Below are 18,112 nucleotides of genomic sequence, written 5' to 3' on the forward strand. Positions count from 1 at the left end.
TCTGTATTTTAGTTCATTTAGGTTTTGTTTGTTTTCATGATCTTGCCCTCATTTTTAGGTCTCTTAAGGCTTTCTCATTCCTAACCAGAAATGAAAGCTGCTAGTTATTATTTATGTTGCTGTCCACTTCTATTTATAGGAGTCATGCATGAGTCCAGGAAATATAGGGCCAGGAAAACAAACATTAACAATAGACATCATATTGTCGTAGACAAGCCTTGCCTTTCCACCTAAGTTCTGTCGTTCCTTCAGTCTCATTGTGCCTGCACCTTCTCAACAGGTAAGTGCTTTGTCTTCCTGGATTGTCATCCCTGTAACTGAGCTTCTGGAAACAATTTATCAGGTATCTCAAGACATGTCTGAATTTCAGTTTAAGATCCAGCTGGGAATCTCCATGCCTTATTCTTTCCACACCTCTCCTCCACCCAGTGTGTTAACAAGTTTGCAGATCAAGCTATCAGGCTTCAGGGAATTTATATTGGAATGAATTTCCAAATCTTGTTTGGTTTGGTCTGGAAGGATCATTACTGGCCAGTCTAGATATTGCGTAGAGAATATAGGAAAACACATGACTGACGAAACAAGAAGAGACCAAAAGAAAAGAGAAAAGAGTGATGATACGAGGAGACATCCCAAATGAACAGTGGTCAAAATAATGACTAGTCATACAGAAGGGGTGTGACTAACAATAACTACTTGACCGACGTCTGTCTAAGTACAGTACAACCCAAGTGGGAAACCACTAAGTGAAATTAGTAGTAGAAATAAGAACATATAGTAAAGTGTAAATAAGTATGTATATTTCCAACCAGCTCTAATAATCCTCCCCTTTCATAAGGAGAGATACAGCGGTTGCCTCCATTCTCCCACCGTGCTCTGCAGGAAGCCTGCGTGGCTTCCCAAATCGGTACCACCACACTTTCCATCACTGGCTCTTGCTCTCATGGGCATGTCTTCTTCCTGCTTCTTGGATATCTGCCTCATCTCTTATAATTTTGTTTTCCTTGTATCGGCTGTGCTCACTTCATCTTCAGAGACTGTCTCACTGGCTGTCTGTTTTGGAGCACTCTTCCTTCTTTCCTTCTTCCTCCGCCCCTAGCCAGCACAATTCCTTCAACAAATCCATCCAGTCATTCATCCAGGCTTTATACACAGCAGAATCTCCACTGTACATGAGTGCCTGTTTTGTCTAACAAAAGAAGAGATTTTGTTTCTAAAAGGAATCCAATCTTCCTTTAAGTTGATCAGTTCATGGGACTACCAGCCTTTTAAAATGGCTGTTTTTTTTTTTCTTGTTTTTCTAATTGTCAATACAATAAAGTTGTCACTGTCCAAAGTGGTATACATTTATTAACACATTTAATTCCCCCAAACACTGGGTAAATCAGATACTTCTACTTTTATTCCACTTAGAGATCAGTAAAAGGGAACTGAAAAGACAACTAACTTGCCTGAGATCATGTGTACATGACTCCTGAACCTAAATTCCTACCCCTTTCCTACCTTACCACATAGTTGTGAGTGAATCGTTAACCAAGCAGAGAGATACTGTTCTCCAGAAATGACAGACAGATATTTCATTCAGTATGTAGCAATAGCTTATGTTTTTTTTTTCCTATATATTGGCTATTATAAATGCCAGAGACCATATGCTAGACTAAGAGAAATTTGTGTTTTATGCAATATGACAATCTTAAAATTTCTTAAATTCTGATGGAAGATAAAAATGTCCTCCTCAAAAAAATGTACCCTCACATAATGAAATCCCCCAAGCTCTGTGTTATGAGTACACAATCAAAATGATACAATAATGGCCAGATATAAGATTATGATTTTAGCTTTGAATTTGATAATGAAATTAAATTCATGAAATAATTAGTTTTTCTGTGTTTCATGAGGCAATTTGCATGTGAGTCTACTTAAATTCTGATTCTGATATTGTAAGGGCCAATTTCGCCAGAGCAGCTCCATTCGGTTAAACAGTGATTCTGTTGTTTATGCAGTGAAACTTAAACTGACCCTATCCACCTCCCCCAGGGGAACTTACTTAAAAGCAAGTCCAGGAAACCAGTAGAATGTGGTCTGCAGTGGACCAGTCCCTGATAACAGAGCCCAAATACAAGGGCAGGTCAGGTCAAGTGGAAACATCCAATCAGTGGAGCACACATACTGTCTCCCTAACTACCAAGGAGTGTGGGCCCCACGTTTTGGGCACCAATTCTGGCCAAGGTGATAGGTTAGTTCAAATAGCTACTCTGGGGTGAATTGTAATTCAATTGGCCACCCGTGTGTGACCTAGCATGACTGCAGCTTTCTCTGTGTGTTGCAATCTCATTGGCCACCTGTGTGTGGCCAGGCTCAACCACATGGCTTTTGCTCTATAAAACTTAGTCTGTGAGGTTGTGGGGGGTTGCCTTCTCTGGAAAAGGTGGCCACGTTCAGTTTGATTCTCGAGGCTTGGCACGAAATAAAGCTTTGCTTGACCTTCGCTTTGTATCAGTCTCGCTCCTTTGATTACGGACCCAACAATATGATCTGTGGTGACTGGATTATATAACTCTCTGCATTTTTATAAATAGATGAATGTACAAGTCTTCTTATAGCTTTGTAGCTATGTAATTAAAACGATCTGCATCAGTTTGGAAAGCATTCAGCTACAAGGACAAGAAGACCTGATTCACAGTATTTCAAACAAATCAGGTGTTTGTTTGTTGGTTGGTTTGTTTGTTTTTCCCCCAGGATGCAGGCAGATTTTGTCATTAGATTGGTAACGATGATGTCGATGCTCTGGTATTCTAATTCCCCGTCTTTTTCCAGAGTACTGAAACAATGGTTTCTGATGCTTTAGACTTCATGCCCAAATCCAAAACAAGAAGAAGAGAACAGCAGAAAGGGTGACTGATGCTGCTTCATGAGGAAAGCAAAAAACCTTTCTAGAAATCCTCTTAACCATTTTCCATTTATATCCCTTTTATAGCTCATCGACAAAACCTGGATCATTTGGCCGTGCCTCAGCGACAGGCTTGGAAAGTGGGAGCGTGAGCATCGTCTGCGGCTGACCCTATGTCTTCCGTGTGTTAGGAGTGTGTGGGAGGGGGTAGCCGGTAGAAAACAAGTAGGCATTGTCACTCTGCCTCAGTGCTCTGAATTGTATTACCTGGTTTTGGAAATTCACTATGAAAAGTTATTTGATATTTGAGACATGTACTGGCAATTCAATCCTATACATATATATGTATATATATATATATATATATATATATTGCTATTTAAAGGGATAAAAATCAATTTAATATCTACGGCAATCTTTTTTTCCTAGTGTTCAATGGTAATTATTGTCTATCCTTTAAGTCTTCTATTAATTTTGTTGTATTTTTATCAATTTCGAAGAGAGGTAAGAGTCTATTTCCTGACCACAAATGGAAATATCAGATTGTAAAATCATCAGTGTTCCTTTCTTCATCCAACGCCTCTCCCTGCACCCACATGCATATTCAGGAACGGGACTAGTGTTGACATCCATGGAACTTAGAGCAAATACCAATGCCAATCATGTCTAAAATATAAACACATTTCAAATTTATGTGAATTTTAAACAATCTGTTTTCTTTGGCTTGTAGAAAAATTACCAAATAGCATATTGCATTAAGAACAAAATGTTCTTTAATCAGGATCAAATTATAATCTTATAGTAGTAGCACATAATTATATAGATGGAATATTGAAGTTTATAATCATATTCTTTAGACAAGACATCCAAAGATGCCAGTGTTTCTTTGTTAAAAAAGTTATTTTCTAGTTCACTGAATAAATGTAAATATAAATAATTTGGTTTTATTGAGACTAACTTTAATTTTTTTTTTTTTTTTTTTTTTTAGTTCTATATGCAAAGCATAGATAAAGTGGTAACTACATCTTGGTTTGTTGGTTTGAAAAGTCTGGCATAATTTAAAAGCAACTTTTGATCTGGCTGGAACAGTAAGCAAATGGAACTAGAAGAGATTTGGTATCTCTTTCTTGACGGGAATGATTATCATGAGTATGATTTCACTGGTTTGCTTTTATTACTGTATTTACTTTTTTGGGTATATCTGTATGGATATGCATAAAAGGCAACATTTCTATGCTATCGTGGCTTCACAAATAAAATAGGAAATATGTATATTTTGGACATATTCTTATTACCTACTCAGCAGTCTCCCTTTTTCTTTCGGGCACCCTTCTCCGTGTAACCATGTGTTTATGGAAGGTGACATTATCCCAGTCCATGGGTAAATTCAACTGCCTGAAGCCATTCAGGATAACCCTCTTTTCTGGAGGACTTCTCAGAAAAGATTCCTTTTGGCAGATGGATGGATATGGTGGGGGAACAGTTTGTCTGCCAGCCAGAGTCATGTGTGCATGGAATGCCTGGAAGTTTGGAGCCCACTGAGAGCACGAGGGAACCCAAGCTTGCAGGTGGTGGAGCAACCAGGCAACCTCTGAGCCACCTTATGGAGGTAGTTTCAGTGATGAGATAGGACATATTTTCCTCATTGCAAAATTGTTTTCTGTTATTTGTAGCTCAGTGCATCCTGACCAATACAACAAGCCATATTCAAATATTCTGAAATTCATGTCCATTCAAGTAAAATACAGGTTTTTGTTGTCTAGTGATTTAAAAAAAAAAAAAGTGTCTCAAGCAATACTATGTGGAAGTATGTGTGTGTCTGTGTTTCTGTGTGTTATATTCTTAAGTAATGCTTAGGAGAATTTTGCTCTGGATTCTAACAGTAATCCTACATCCTGACAATTTGATACTTTTTTTTTTTAGGATTGAATGATGTCACAATGAATTCCTATATTTATGAATATTTGTCCATATAGATATATAGACTTTACTTTGTTCATAAGGTTTAAATGTTAAATTATATAATTCTTTTGATTTTATAAAACATGTTTTTTGAGTTTATTATACACAATATTATAAATAATCAGTTTACTATAAGGTTTATAGATATTCTTGATTATTTGGTTATTGTCATGTTGTTTCATACCTCATAATTACTAAATATCAATAATTTTTACCAATTACTCTTTTTCCAGAGGGCTAGTAAAACATTTATGCCCAAATATTAGTATAATTTCTGGATAATTGACTCAGTTATTTCTAAAATAAAATTTGTAAAAACCTCAAGAATAAAGGACCTTTTAAAAATATGAATTGGGGGTGCCTGGGTGGCTCAGATGGTTAAGTTTCTGCCTTCAGCTCAGGTCATGATCTTGAGGTCTTGGGATAGAGCCCCACGTCGGGCTCCCAGCTCAGTGGGAAGTCTACTTCCCCCTCCACCTCGCCCCCTGCTTGTGCTCTCTCTCTCTTTCTCAAATGAATACATAAAATCTTTTAAAAAATAAAATAAAAATATGAATTGATGTAATTTTACATGATATAGAAGACTGTGAGAGAATGACTTTAATACAGTATTTTAAATGTCCAAATTTACACATCTGAAATTAATAAAATTAGTACAATTCATAACACATGATCAGTCTTATTCCACACATAGTCCTGGAAGTGTTACAGCATATTAAAGTCATTTCTAGTGGGTCCTAGTTACACCCATCAACGCTTGGGTGACTTTTCATAAATGCTATGTAATGAGCATCAACCCAGGGATTCGTGGGTCTAGCTACATCACCATGTTCCCTGGGGATTCTTTGGAAGAATTCATAGAGTTGTAACTTGTCTTAAGAAATATGAGACTGATGTTGAGAAAGAAAGAAAGAAAGAAAGAAAGAAACAAACAAACAAAAAACACACACACACACACACAAAACACAACAAAACAACAACAAAAAAGTGATAGAAATTCAAGAGCATTTTCCACTTCTGCATGAAAGGATTGACCTTAACCTTGGGTGGTGTGCCACTGGGGCAAGGCAAAATAACGACACTCTCTGCTTCTCTCATGCTTCGTTTTGACATTCCCTTGGTGTCAGGAAATTCTCCCCTCAAAGCCTAGATCACTCATGTCCAAGTTTAAACACATTTCTTCCTCTGGCCTCAGTGAGGAGAGCATACATTTGGTCACCATCTACACGCTGAGCCTTCCAGTCTTTCCTTCAGAGGCGTGATCCTACTTCAGACACTCATAGAGTTAGAAGAGACCTTGCTGTCAGCCCATCCTTTCTCTGCCTTTAGACAAGACTCCCCTTTAGCCATCCCCAACAGATGAGCAATTCCATCCTATTTTTAAAAGAGATTAAGAGAATCTAATCAAAGCCTTCAATGCTCACACATTCTTCTGATGAAAAACCCTCACTTTCAGGGAATCATCATCATTATCATCAAATGGCATTTTCTAAACACCCACATGTGCGAAATATGTGTGTCTATTCAGACCCTAACGAAGACCCAAGAGGCCCAGAAAGGAGAGGGAAGGAAAGTGCACAAGTGCACGGTCCACGTCGGGCTCTGCTCCCGGCACCACCGAGTCCAGCTTATGGCACAACCACACCTACCAGCAAACTCATCAAAACCAAATTGTTTTTTAAGAGACATTCCAGAAACCCCAGAGGATTTTCATTTTTTTTTTTAATTTAAAAAAAGTGCATTATGTTTAAAGGGTATAGCCATGTGATTTCCTTCTGTTTAAATATTAGGATGTACTAATTACTGTCAAACTCATGTCTTGTAACTTAAGAATGAGGAATATAAAAATGTAATGTATTAAAGGATTTTTTAAAAGATTTTATTTATTTATTTGACAGAGATTGAGATCACAAGTAGGCAGAGAGCAGGGAAGCAGGCTTCCCACTGAGCAGAGAGTCTGATGCAGGGCTGGATTCCAGGAACCTGAGATCATGACCTGAGCCCAAGGCAGAGGTTTGAATCACTGAGTCAAAAATGCAGTGTGTTAAATCTGAAACAAATATGCATTAATTTAAAGTCATAACATGTACAGCACACAGAATACTGAATTGATTGCTCCTATTTTAAAGTGAGGGAAAAAGCTATCTTTAAAAACTTCCAGTTCTCTTCCACCTGTTTCTGGTCCCCTTTCATGCTTCCAAGAGCCAGAGCTCAAAGGCCACTCTCAGAGTTTCAAAACTGTCTGTCCTGGGTTCGAGCTCCACATTGGGTATAGAGCCGACTTTAAATTAAAAAAAAAAAAAAAGCTAAGCCAACTTTTGGGGCCTCTGGCTGGCTCAGTCCACAGAGCTAGTCACTCTTGGTCTCTGGACCTTGAGTTTAAGCCGCACCCACCCTGGATGTAAAGCATACTCAGAACAAAAACAAAGCTCCCTGCCCCAGACTGGAATGTCCATATGCCTTTCAACTTCTTTCTCAGTCACGGAATAATCATTCTCCGAGAGTTACGGACTTCCCCTAGGTTTTAATGGAATAGAGCAATTTACTTGCCCTTGAGCATTCTCTTAACATACAAGTGTGAGCTCAAAGGAAGACTTGCTGACTCCTATTTACCCGTGGAATGGGCTGGCGGTTGGGGTGGGAAGGTTTTGAACCAGGGTGGTCCTCCGGCTTGAAGGCTTCTGCCTGGGAAAGAAGCATGTTGGCAGCGATCACACATCCTCCATGTGCTCCTCTCTCACCTTCGTGGTTTCCCCAGCTGCACCCCAGTGCTGACCTGGGCGGGAAGCTGTGTGCAGCAGTGCAAGTCGTCAGTGCTCTGAGTTCAGGAGCTGGCGAGGCGCCGGTCCATTCCTGAAGGGGCCCTAAAAGGATGTGCATCGGCCCCGCCAAAATGTTTCCTATGCAAGCACGAGGGGTTGTTTTGATGACAGTTGCTGTTCGTTTTGATTTGTGCCCTGAAGTGCAGCTGATGATTCACTGCACAGACCGTGTGCCATGAGGGGCTGGTCCTATACCGCAAGACTTTACCAGAAACATAGAGTGTGTTTGCAGAATAGGCAACAGCATTGGCATGCAGCTATTTTTATTTTATGATAGATATGTCCGTTCTGTTCCTTAAACCGACTCAAAGCTTCAAATGTTTGCTACCAATGAGTAAAATGCTGAAGACTTTTAAAGGAATAGTAGATTTCCCTCTTCCTATTATTGAATGTCTCTTCTATTTGAAAGAAAAGAAAAGAACACAGAATGCTTTCATATGTTATTACATGTAAGCTTTCTAATGCATTTCAAGGTCTGAATATTTATTCTCATTTTTTTGCCCCAAGGAACTTAGCCAAAGAGAAGATTCCTTTATGAAAATCTGAAATCACATACAGACATCTCTGGTCTTGAAATGTGTGTGTGTGTGTGTGTGTGTGTGTGTGTGTAAAATCATGTAATAAATTTGCTCTAAAAATCATCTAAATAAATAATAGATTTCTAGAATTTATAAAAAACTAGCACCCCCCCCAAAAAAATAGCAAGCAAACTTTGCAGATTCACTATTTATTATTTCCCAGTTGCAATATGCAGGATAGATATTTTCATTTCCAGATAAAATCACTACATTCTCTTTTTGATCTTGTTTTTTTGTAATAGTACATTTGTCGTTAAACATCCTTAAATTCTTTTCCATGGCCTCTAAATGCTTCTGCTCTATGCCTCAGTACTCTTTCTCAGTCTTGGTCACTCTCTCACTCTGTAACGGCTGTGCTTATCAGTGGCTGTCGCATTAGTAGCATCTGAAGTCCCTTATCACTGTGTGTCAGTGCTTCTTGCCTCTGTGCCATAGGCTGAACTCTGGTCCTTTGATTGCAATTCCCCAACGGCATCCAGACATCACACAGTAATGCTTGCGGTGTTTTGTTGAGAGTCAGGAATCTTAACTTGCTAAGCTGGACCCGAGCCTGAGCCTTGGGGCAGGTATTAGTCACAATACCAGAATCAGAAAGCTCGGGTACAGGAAGCGAGGGACCCACACCTGCTCTGGGACTAAGCCCTGGTAGAGATCATGACTGTCTGTTTCAGATAACAAAGGAGGTGCACATCTTTTTTTTTTTAATTTTTTTTTCTTTTGTTCTATAGGCAGCAATTGTGGACCTAGAGTGAGAGTAAATGACAACTTCTTTTTAACCTACTTTGTATATGAAAAGTTAAGTCTCTATGTATCTGTGAAGAAACTTACATAAAAAGAGGTTTTTATTTTTTTATTATTTTTTTTAAAAAAGAGGTTTTTAAATACAGCATATTGGAAATAAAAATTAAAAAAAATAAAAAAATACAGCATATTGGCAAAAGGAATTCATTCCTCTTGGTATAGATAGCCTATTTTCTATACCATAATTATTGATCTTAACTATAGACATCGACCTCTGTGGAAAAAAAAAATGCAAAGATTTGGGACTTAAGACCCACTTGAATTTTTCAAAAGGATAGCCCTTAAGGTAAGAAAATTCTACGAGAACAGAATAGTATTTATCCTAGATATTTCTATTAATCAATATTGTGATGATTATGAATTATTGCTTAGCTCAGGTGTTGGTCCCACAAACCTGGAATAGTTTGGCTAATTCAGAAATACAGAGTTAATTCAGACCAATTCTGGCTCTGTCACTTCATGATTAAGCAATTTGGAAAAGATGACAGGAAATATTAAATGTCCTCTTCCAAAGGAACAGGTAAGTGCATGGCTATAATTGTCCCAGTGAATTCTATAATCTATGGAAAATATTGGGAATTCTCATCTTTGAGAATAAATGGGTTGAATGAATTCAATGATCTCTATGACTCAGTTTCTCCGTTTTGTTACGTGCAAAGAAAAGCAACGGGTGTGTTGCTTAAAACAGTTTCACAAATTAAAAACTTGAACCAAAGTCATGTCTTCTTTTTACATAAATGTACCTAAGCGTGTGAGATCATTTTAATCCTCATCTGTTTTTTGTGATTTTCTTCCATCCTATCAGTGATTGTAAATGGACTCCGAGGTATAAAGGTAAGGAGGATAGTAGGTCATTGTAAATTCAGGCGGTCTCCGGTCTCCACAATAATGGTAGAATGTTATTAAGGAACTTCCCACATTCCATGTCAATCAGTTAATCAGCAGGGTTCTGCCCAGCTGCAAAGCTGGAAGAGAAGGTCTCTCCAGGTTTACTGTTATGTAGATTCTCCCTGGTCCTCTGATCAGCAGCGGGGGCTGACAGCACCCATGGAACAGATTGGGTGATTGGAGTCTTTTGTATGCAATTCTGAAAATAGAGCCCTATGGTCTTCTTGGACACTTCTTAAATGTTTGTGGGCAGCCAGTAAAAGCAAAACAGAGATTTTGCCGTCAGCCAATGTAATATTCCTGTGTAAGCAGTGCATACTCATCTTGTGCTCACACCAGCAAAGTCGAATCCGGAGAGTGTCTGGTAGGTTTTACAACATTTCAGTGCCTTAGTCCACTTAGGTTGTTTCAGCCGTGATTTTAAAAGCCTCCTTTGTTCTTTTACTATCACTGCATTCTTGTAAAAACTGGATTTGAGCAAGATGCATTTAATTAATCAAATCCATGGGGCCGTCAGGACATTGCTTCTCTTGCAATGAAAAGGAAAAGAATGATATTGCAAGCAGATGAAAATGGCATATGCAACTCTTTCTCTGAGTGGGCTCTGCTGCACGCTTCATCCTGAATTTTCCCAGGTCGAGAGGCTCTCAGACATTTCATGGTACATGTTGCTGTGAAACTCCATCGAAATTCTGATTTTTGACAGGTTACTCTATACAGCTGCAAACACCTGGCTTTCAAAATAGGATAAACTAAAGCCCACTGAAGAAGAATAAAAAGACTATTATTACGATCCTTGAGGATTTCAAAAATCAATGATCCTGCAGAAGAAGAAGAGACCATTTATCATTACTCTGTCTCTTCGATGTCAAGGAAAAAAAAATGTCCTTAAAATCTCAGATGATATTAGCAGCTTTGGAATTTACAAAGCATTTTTCCGTCCCAAATTTCAGTTAATTCTCACAGTGTTTTTGCAGTCGATATTAATATCACATACTGTGATTGACCCATTTGAAAGCTGAGAAATTGAGGGTCAAATATGTATGTCATCTCTCCAAGGACATATAGCTGCTAGGTGATTGCTCTAGGAATCCATCTCAAAAAGACTGAGTCAAATCGTTTTTGTTTTTTTTTTTTCCATCCCATTACAATGCATATCTAATATGAAATCTAATTATGAATTGGGGAACAATCTTTATTTACATTGCTACATTCAGAATATATCTAAAAAGTTTCTAAAAGTGGTTTGTAAATACTCTTTTATTTGAGTAAAATGAAGAATAAAATGTATATTTTTATTTGCTCACTAGAAACAAATACAAACCCTATGGGTCATTACTTACCCAATGCTCCCAGAGTTTAAATAAGAGTGTTATTCCAGGTTACTTTAAATGGGGCATAATTATTGAGTTGAAGCAGGCATGAATTATGGTTTTCCAGTTTCACACCATTGACTTGGGGCTGAGGAAGCCTGAGTTGCAAGGAGCTATCCGGTGCATTGTAGGGTTTGCATGCTCTTGCCCTCTGTTTACTAGCTATCAACCGCACTCCTAGTTGGGACTACCCCGAATACCTTCGGAAGTTGCCAGCTCACCCTGAGCTGAGAATCACTGGTCTACCTCAATGTAACTGGCAGGACAGGTGCTCTCTTTTAATATCACATTGAACAACTGGAAGGATTTGTCATAAATTAGCAGCGGCGCTAATCTTTTCATAATGGTGTTACAGTGGATACATTGTATGCTATATAATTTTCTGAACTAATTCTGTCTGTGCAGTAGGCCAAATTAACACAGTTGCAGACACAGACATCTCTTCTGATCTTGATCCACTCTTACTCCAAGTGAAGGTCCTGAGCTCGTTCTGCTTTCTCCGGGTATATCCTATCAGGAGGTGACTTATCCCTCACAGTTTTGGACATCTTTCAAGTCAGGCATTGACTGCTCTTTTGTTCTGGACTGCCTTTTCAAGCATGTTTATATAGTGGACAGCTTGACAGAAGAGAGATTATGTCTTCTTGTGGAGCAGAAGGTAGTGTCTTCATCCACATTGTAGAAATTCAGATCCCTGAGCTCAGGTCCTCTCCTAAAACATGCCCTGCTGTGAGTGCTGGTTCCATCTGATCCTCTTCCTCTTGTTCTGTGCAGCTGAGACCTGGAGAACCAGCACACGATGTTCATACTGTGGCTACTTCTATTGGTGGGAGAAATAAATTGTCCTTTTTGTCATACCCAGGAGCCTCATTGTCTCCTATCCGCATCTGTGCCACGGTGGGCCGCCTCCATTTTTATTTTGCAAGTGATTCAAAATCTCAAACCCCTCACGTTTCTTAACAATCTATCCTTCAACATGAATGGACAATTAAAGGCTGTTCATTCCTCAAAATGTTAACTTATGCATATATCATTTCAGCATAGTCTTCATGATGACATCACATGCAATTTGTTTTTGCACCTGTTTAAATGGGCATTCTTAAAGAAGTCATGCCCTGTAACACATACACTTCCCTTTTTATTAACCATATTCTCATTTTAGAGGAGAGGCTGTTCTTTGTCTACACAAAGGTTTCATTTCATCTTATGAATATCACAAAGGACCTGATCCAATGCATTTCATCCTTGTTGCTTTTTTTTGGGAAAGGAAGGCTTCCTTTTCTTGGTCAACCCCTAATAGCTGCATTGTCTCATTTGTTAATAATGTTTGGTATTAATGTTACCGAAGATTTATTATTTTTCTACTTTTAAATAATTGGACATCTGGAGAAATAGAATTTAAAAAAAAATATGCCAACCTTTTAAAAAGTTCATATAGCAAGTCACGTTGCAACAGATTTTTATTAGTGGGGGGAAAGAAAAAAGTATCACTTGACTGGTCTCCCCTGTAGGCCTGTCCAGTGTCAAGATTACAGGACTTTCATCTTTTTCTCTTGGGGCTCTGGGTTAGGAGATAACGCATTTTCACTAAGATCTCAGGGGTCTCCTCCAAGCAAAGTGACTGTGATCTTCTCAAAGTTTGGGGAATTGAAGGAAAGGACTGAAGCTCTATCTGGGAAAGTAATTTCAAGAATACAATCCAGGGGCTTCCAGAGAACTCACCAAGAGCGTAACTAAAGTCCGGGGTGATACTTAATTCAACATCTGACTTTCCTAAGGGAGGCTAATTCTGGTCTGTGGCGTTACTGACTCTGGAGAATTCAAGCACCCCCAACTCTGACACAATGCAGTTCTTTGAAAGATAAATGCATAAGTGCTTGCATGTACATTCTTAAAGTTTTGATCATGGAACTCAAGTATGTGGCAAGCAGAAAAGCCAAGTAATCTTAAGACTATGCGGATCCCCATATCCAAGAGCAACACTGCCGGGCAGGACCAGAGGCTGTTGTTAAAATAGGTAAAGATAAAAGAATCCCACTACCTTCTCTCTTTTAAAGACGAATGATTGCCATGAATGAGTTGGGGTTCTTGTACATTATGGGTCTTTGGTTTGTGGTTGGGTTGTTTGCAGAGAAAAGGTAATGATATCGGGTAGGAGAAATAAATGATTAATAGAATTAAAGGAATACAGCCATGAACAGTGTTATGCTGACTTCTTTTAAAATTTCTACCCTATTCTCTCAGCTATTTACCATGTTTCTTCATGGAATTTTATGTGAGATACTTCAAGCTTTCATAGATCAGGTTGGTTTATTAATTAAATGACTCTACTATCTTAAATATCTATTAATTTATTTTTATATATTTGTATGACATTAAAGATTTTGATAAGCAAATTTGACCACTGTAGGAATATATATTAACTCTGTCTAAAGGTAGAATATTTTCATTTATAACTGCATTGTTGCCTGACAAAGGTATCCAGAAGAAAATCATAATTGTAATGATTGATATCTTTTCAGAATGTATTCGCCTGTATAAACACACTCATGGACCGTGGTATCAGAGTTGCATAATACTTCTCATACATAATGAAGAATTATTATCAATATGGGGGTTATTAATAGATCATCAGCGATGTGAAACAACTAAATAAAAACAAGAATGGAAAATGACCCCATTTAATCAATACTGCTGGAAAGTTCAGGTAGGTGTCTGAAGTCATTTAAGGCACTGGGCAAGTTACCAGATGGTATAATCTATATCTTTTTCATTTCTGTAAGCCTGAACTATATATTACTTTAAATATTTCCTTTACATATTGCATTAAATCAGGAGGTAATGTCTTGGCTTGATGTTTGAGATGGAAGTGTAGGCCTCGTTGTGATCTGAGTGCCATGGTGTCGTTGGTCACTGTTTATCTATGACCCTGACACACAAGATCCTAATATGTAGATAAGGGATCAATTCAGAGAATACAGCATTTTCTCAAGAAACTTACAAGTTTTCATTGATTTTTCACTCATTATTTGTCCATGTCACCTACTTCTTTTATCAGTCCTAGGCTGATGAATGCTTACATTCATAATAAATTTTCAGTAATAGAAAACTTGTTCTAGTTTTAAATACACTTTGTAAATCAACTCGTATAGATGAAAATATAAATAGGAAAGAAGGAAAGAAAGAAAGAAAGAAAGAAAGAAAGAGCAAAACCAAAGAGAGGTCTTAGTGCTTGGATGTGACCCAAAACAACCATTAAAGTTGTAAATTTTCCCATTAAATTGATAACAATGTTAAGCTGTTCTATCAGTGGAAATGCTCCCATAATTCTGAATAATAACATCCCTTCCAAGTGGCCTTTGATACGTGGATTCTGGCTTTCATGAGCCTGAGCACAGGTTTTATTTTGAGGAGTGTTGATGGATGGTACTGAATTGGAGGGCCACCCAGATCTAGAGGATTCTTCGCCACTTCTGGCTGTTACGATGCCTTTTTGTTCTCTCAGTTTTGCTTACCTAAGATAATGAACTTTCTCAGCAGATGTACAACCTGAGTGAGTTCTCTTTTTCCAACTATAATAGTGATCACAAAGCTCTACACTCCGTTTTGTACGATGCCCTTTATGACCATTCGAGTTTGGTATTCAATGCAAAACCAACAATAGGAATAGAGTGTTTTCCTGTCATACAAAGTGAAGCTGAGGACAGAGCTCTACTCTCCATGAAGCTACCGGCTCCTGTAAGGTGATGGCTTCTGCCCTCGCACTCTGGTTTCATCGGGGAGGTGAGGGGAGGGCACAAGAGGACTATTTTACGCTGACTGCTGACTCTCAGCTGGACTCCAAGGACACAGGTGCTGACTTTTTCACCCACACATGCTGGGCACTTTCAGCTGTGGATTTGGATACTCCTCAGCCACTTCTTTCTTAGAAATAGATATGAAATCCCCAAGTGAAATGAAGGATGCTTTGCTTCTTCATTGTTATTACTTGATGTTCTTTTATGCTCTTTATCCTATACCACATACACACGCACCAGAGAGCAACATGTATTTTTCTAAACTGTTTAAATGTTCATTGTAGAAGTCATGATACTTTCCCCCTAAATACTTTGATCCGCTCCTCCTAGCAATTAAGAATATGCAGTTAGATAACCAAAGTGTTTTAATCACATATAAGAAAATCAGTAATAATTTAATAATACCATATAATCTACATATTTATTCATAGATTTGTCTTACAGTTTGTTTTATTTGTTTGTTTGTTTGGGATCCAGGATGAAAATCAAGGTTTATGCATTTTTGTTTGTTTTATTTTCATCTCTTTTAAGCCTCTTACGGTGGAGATTGACTTTTTATTTGGTTGTATGGTGACTTGGTTTGTTTTGGTTTCTAAAACATGGACTTTTAAAAGTCTATAATAGTTGTTTTTAGAATGTCCTGCGTTCTAGATATGTCTCATTGTGTCCTTATATTTAGTCAAATAAAACATTTTGGTAAGAATACTACATACATGAAATGTGTACCTAGGGCATTGTAAACGGAAGAACATAATTTCATGTTGCCCACTGTTGGTGAGATTGTTAAATTTACTTGGTGACTCTAAGTTTGATGTCGCAGTCACAGTGGTGACTGCCAGGTGTCTCCATTATGAAAATCCATTTTTTGTTGGGGAGAGGCAGATAAGTGAAATGTTGTTGCCTTGTGGCAATGTGAATGTCCTTTACACCCAAAACTTTTATCCAGTGGTTTTTAGCATCTAATAGTTGGTCTTTGCCCCAACAAGTTATTATTATGGATTGCAAAATGGCAATATTTCTAATTTTGTCATATCCTTCATGTTTATTAGCTAGTATTCTTCTGTAAAATTTTCCTTTCTCTTTTTCTTCTGTAAAAGTTTATAATTTGTATCCTTAAATATTTTAAGGCATCTTGGAAATTTTAAAGAAATGGACTAAAGTAGGATATTTTCTGTAATTTCTATGAACATATGTCTTGGTAAACATAAATGCATATTACATGAGCTCATACAAAAACATTTTAACTTATAAAAATGTAATTTTCCTTTTTTTTAAAGTAAGTTTTGTTAAAAGTAGAAAGCGGTAAAATCTAGTGTGCCCAGAGTTTCAGCTTTCTGTTCACATTAGGAATTGGAGGTCTATAGAAGTGGATTACTCATTCAACCTTTCAGCATGATTTTGCTGTAAATCTGATGAAACTTGTGTTTTTACCTCTACTCATTAAATAAGAATTTAAAAATATGTAAAATATATATTACCTATATACACACATACACATAGGACATATGTTACACATATATAATTTATGATATATGATTTTATATATACACATGCACGTATGTACATGTATTTCCCCAAGCGGTTGTATGGGCTAAAGGCCAATCAACACACAATTCTCCCCTTGGAGGTGACCATGTCACCTGCACTTATTATAATGTGTTTTTTATTCATGGAATTTAAATGAAGTGAGCAGAAAGTCCCATGGAGATCCACATGATTGAAGACAGTAGATAGTACACCCAATAGGTTGATTTTTTTTTTCATTGAAAATTGATCGTTTCCCTTGAAAAAGTTTCTTTTCATAAAGTGTAAAATATAATTTTTTTTATTTGACAGACAGAGATCACAAGTAGGCAGAGAGGCAGACAGAGAGAGAGGAGGAAGCAGGCTCCCTGCTGAGCAGAGAGCCCGATGCGGGGCTCGATCCCAGGACCCTGGGATCATGACCTGAGCCGAAGGCAGAGGCTTTAACCCACTGAGCCCCCCAGGTGCCCCTAAAATATAATTCTAACTAATGAAATGTAAAGATGGTCGTACCCATCCTGCGCTGTAGTATCCTCTTTCCGTTGGACTTCTGTGTCTCAGGATTTCTTTGAAATAACATTATAAATCATGATCTCCTTATATGCATATCTTGTTAATATTATTTTGCTTAATAATTTGGCATCTTCTGGTGAATTTCCTGAATGAGTTACAAGAATTTACATAGCCTAATCTACTAAGAGATATTTATAGCATATGTGATAATAAAGATACACACTTGGGGACTTCTGCAGTGATATAAACTCTTGTTTAGTAAAACGCTTAGCAAATGCAGCCCATGGAGATTCTGGAGAAGGAGACACATGGCCTGAATTTCCTCTCCACAATTTATTAGCTCCATGATTTGGTCAAGTTTTGCTTAGTTTCTCTGAATTTCAGTTTTCTCATCCATCAAGAGGGGGTGAGGATGGGGTGCCTGGGTAGCTCAGTTGTTAAGCTTCTGCCCAGGTCATGGTCCCACGGTCCTGGGATGGAGCCCCACATCAGACTCCCTGCTCAGTAGGAAGCCTGCTTCTCTCTCTTCCACTCCCTCTGCTTGTGCTTTCTCTCTCTATGTCAAATAAATAAATAAAATCTTAAAAAAAGAGAGAGAGAAAAAAAGAGGGGGTGGTGATACATAACAAATATTTGACAGGCTATTAAAGGCTAGAAAATATGCATAACAAACTTTCTCAGAGTAGGTATATTAGTCAGCCTTCTTCAAAGACCTAGAGCCAGGAAGATCTGTGGGGCTGGTGGGTGTGAGGTCTGCAGGGCGGGCAGGCGGAGGGAGACCCAGGGGACACCGACTGCCGCAGCCTGAGTCTGAAGCTGTCTGGAGCCCCAAGTCTCTCTTCCCTGGGAGACGTTAGTCTTTTTCCCTTACGATCTTCTGCTGCCTGGAGGAGGCTCGTATCTGCCGTGGGGGGTAATCTGTTTCATTCAGCATCTATTGATTTAAGTGTTCCCTCATCTTAAA

Source organism: Mustela lutreola, chromosome 13 (genome assembly GCF_030435805.1).
Source record: "Mustela lutreola isolate mMusLut2 chromosome 13, mMusLut2.pri, whole genome shotgun sequence".
NCBI classification, from domain to species: Eukaryota; Metazoa; Chordata; class Mammalia; order Carnivora; family Mustelidae; genus Mustela; species Mustela lutreola.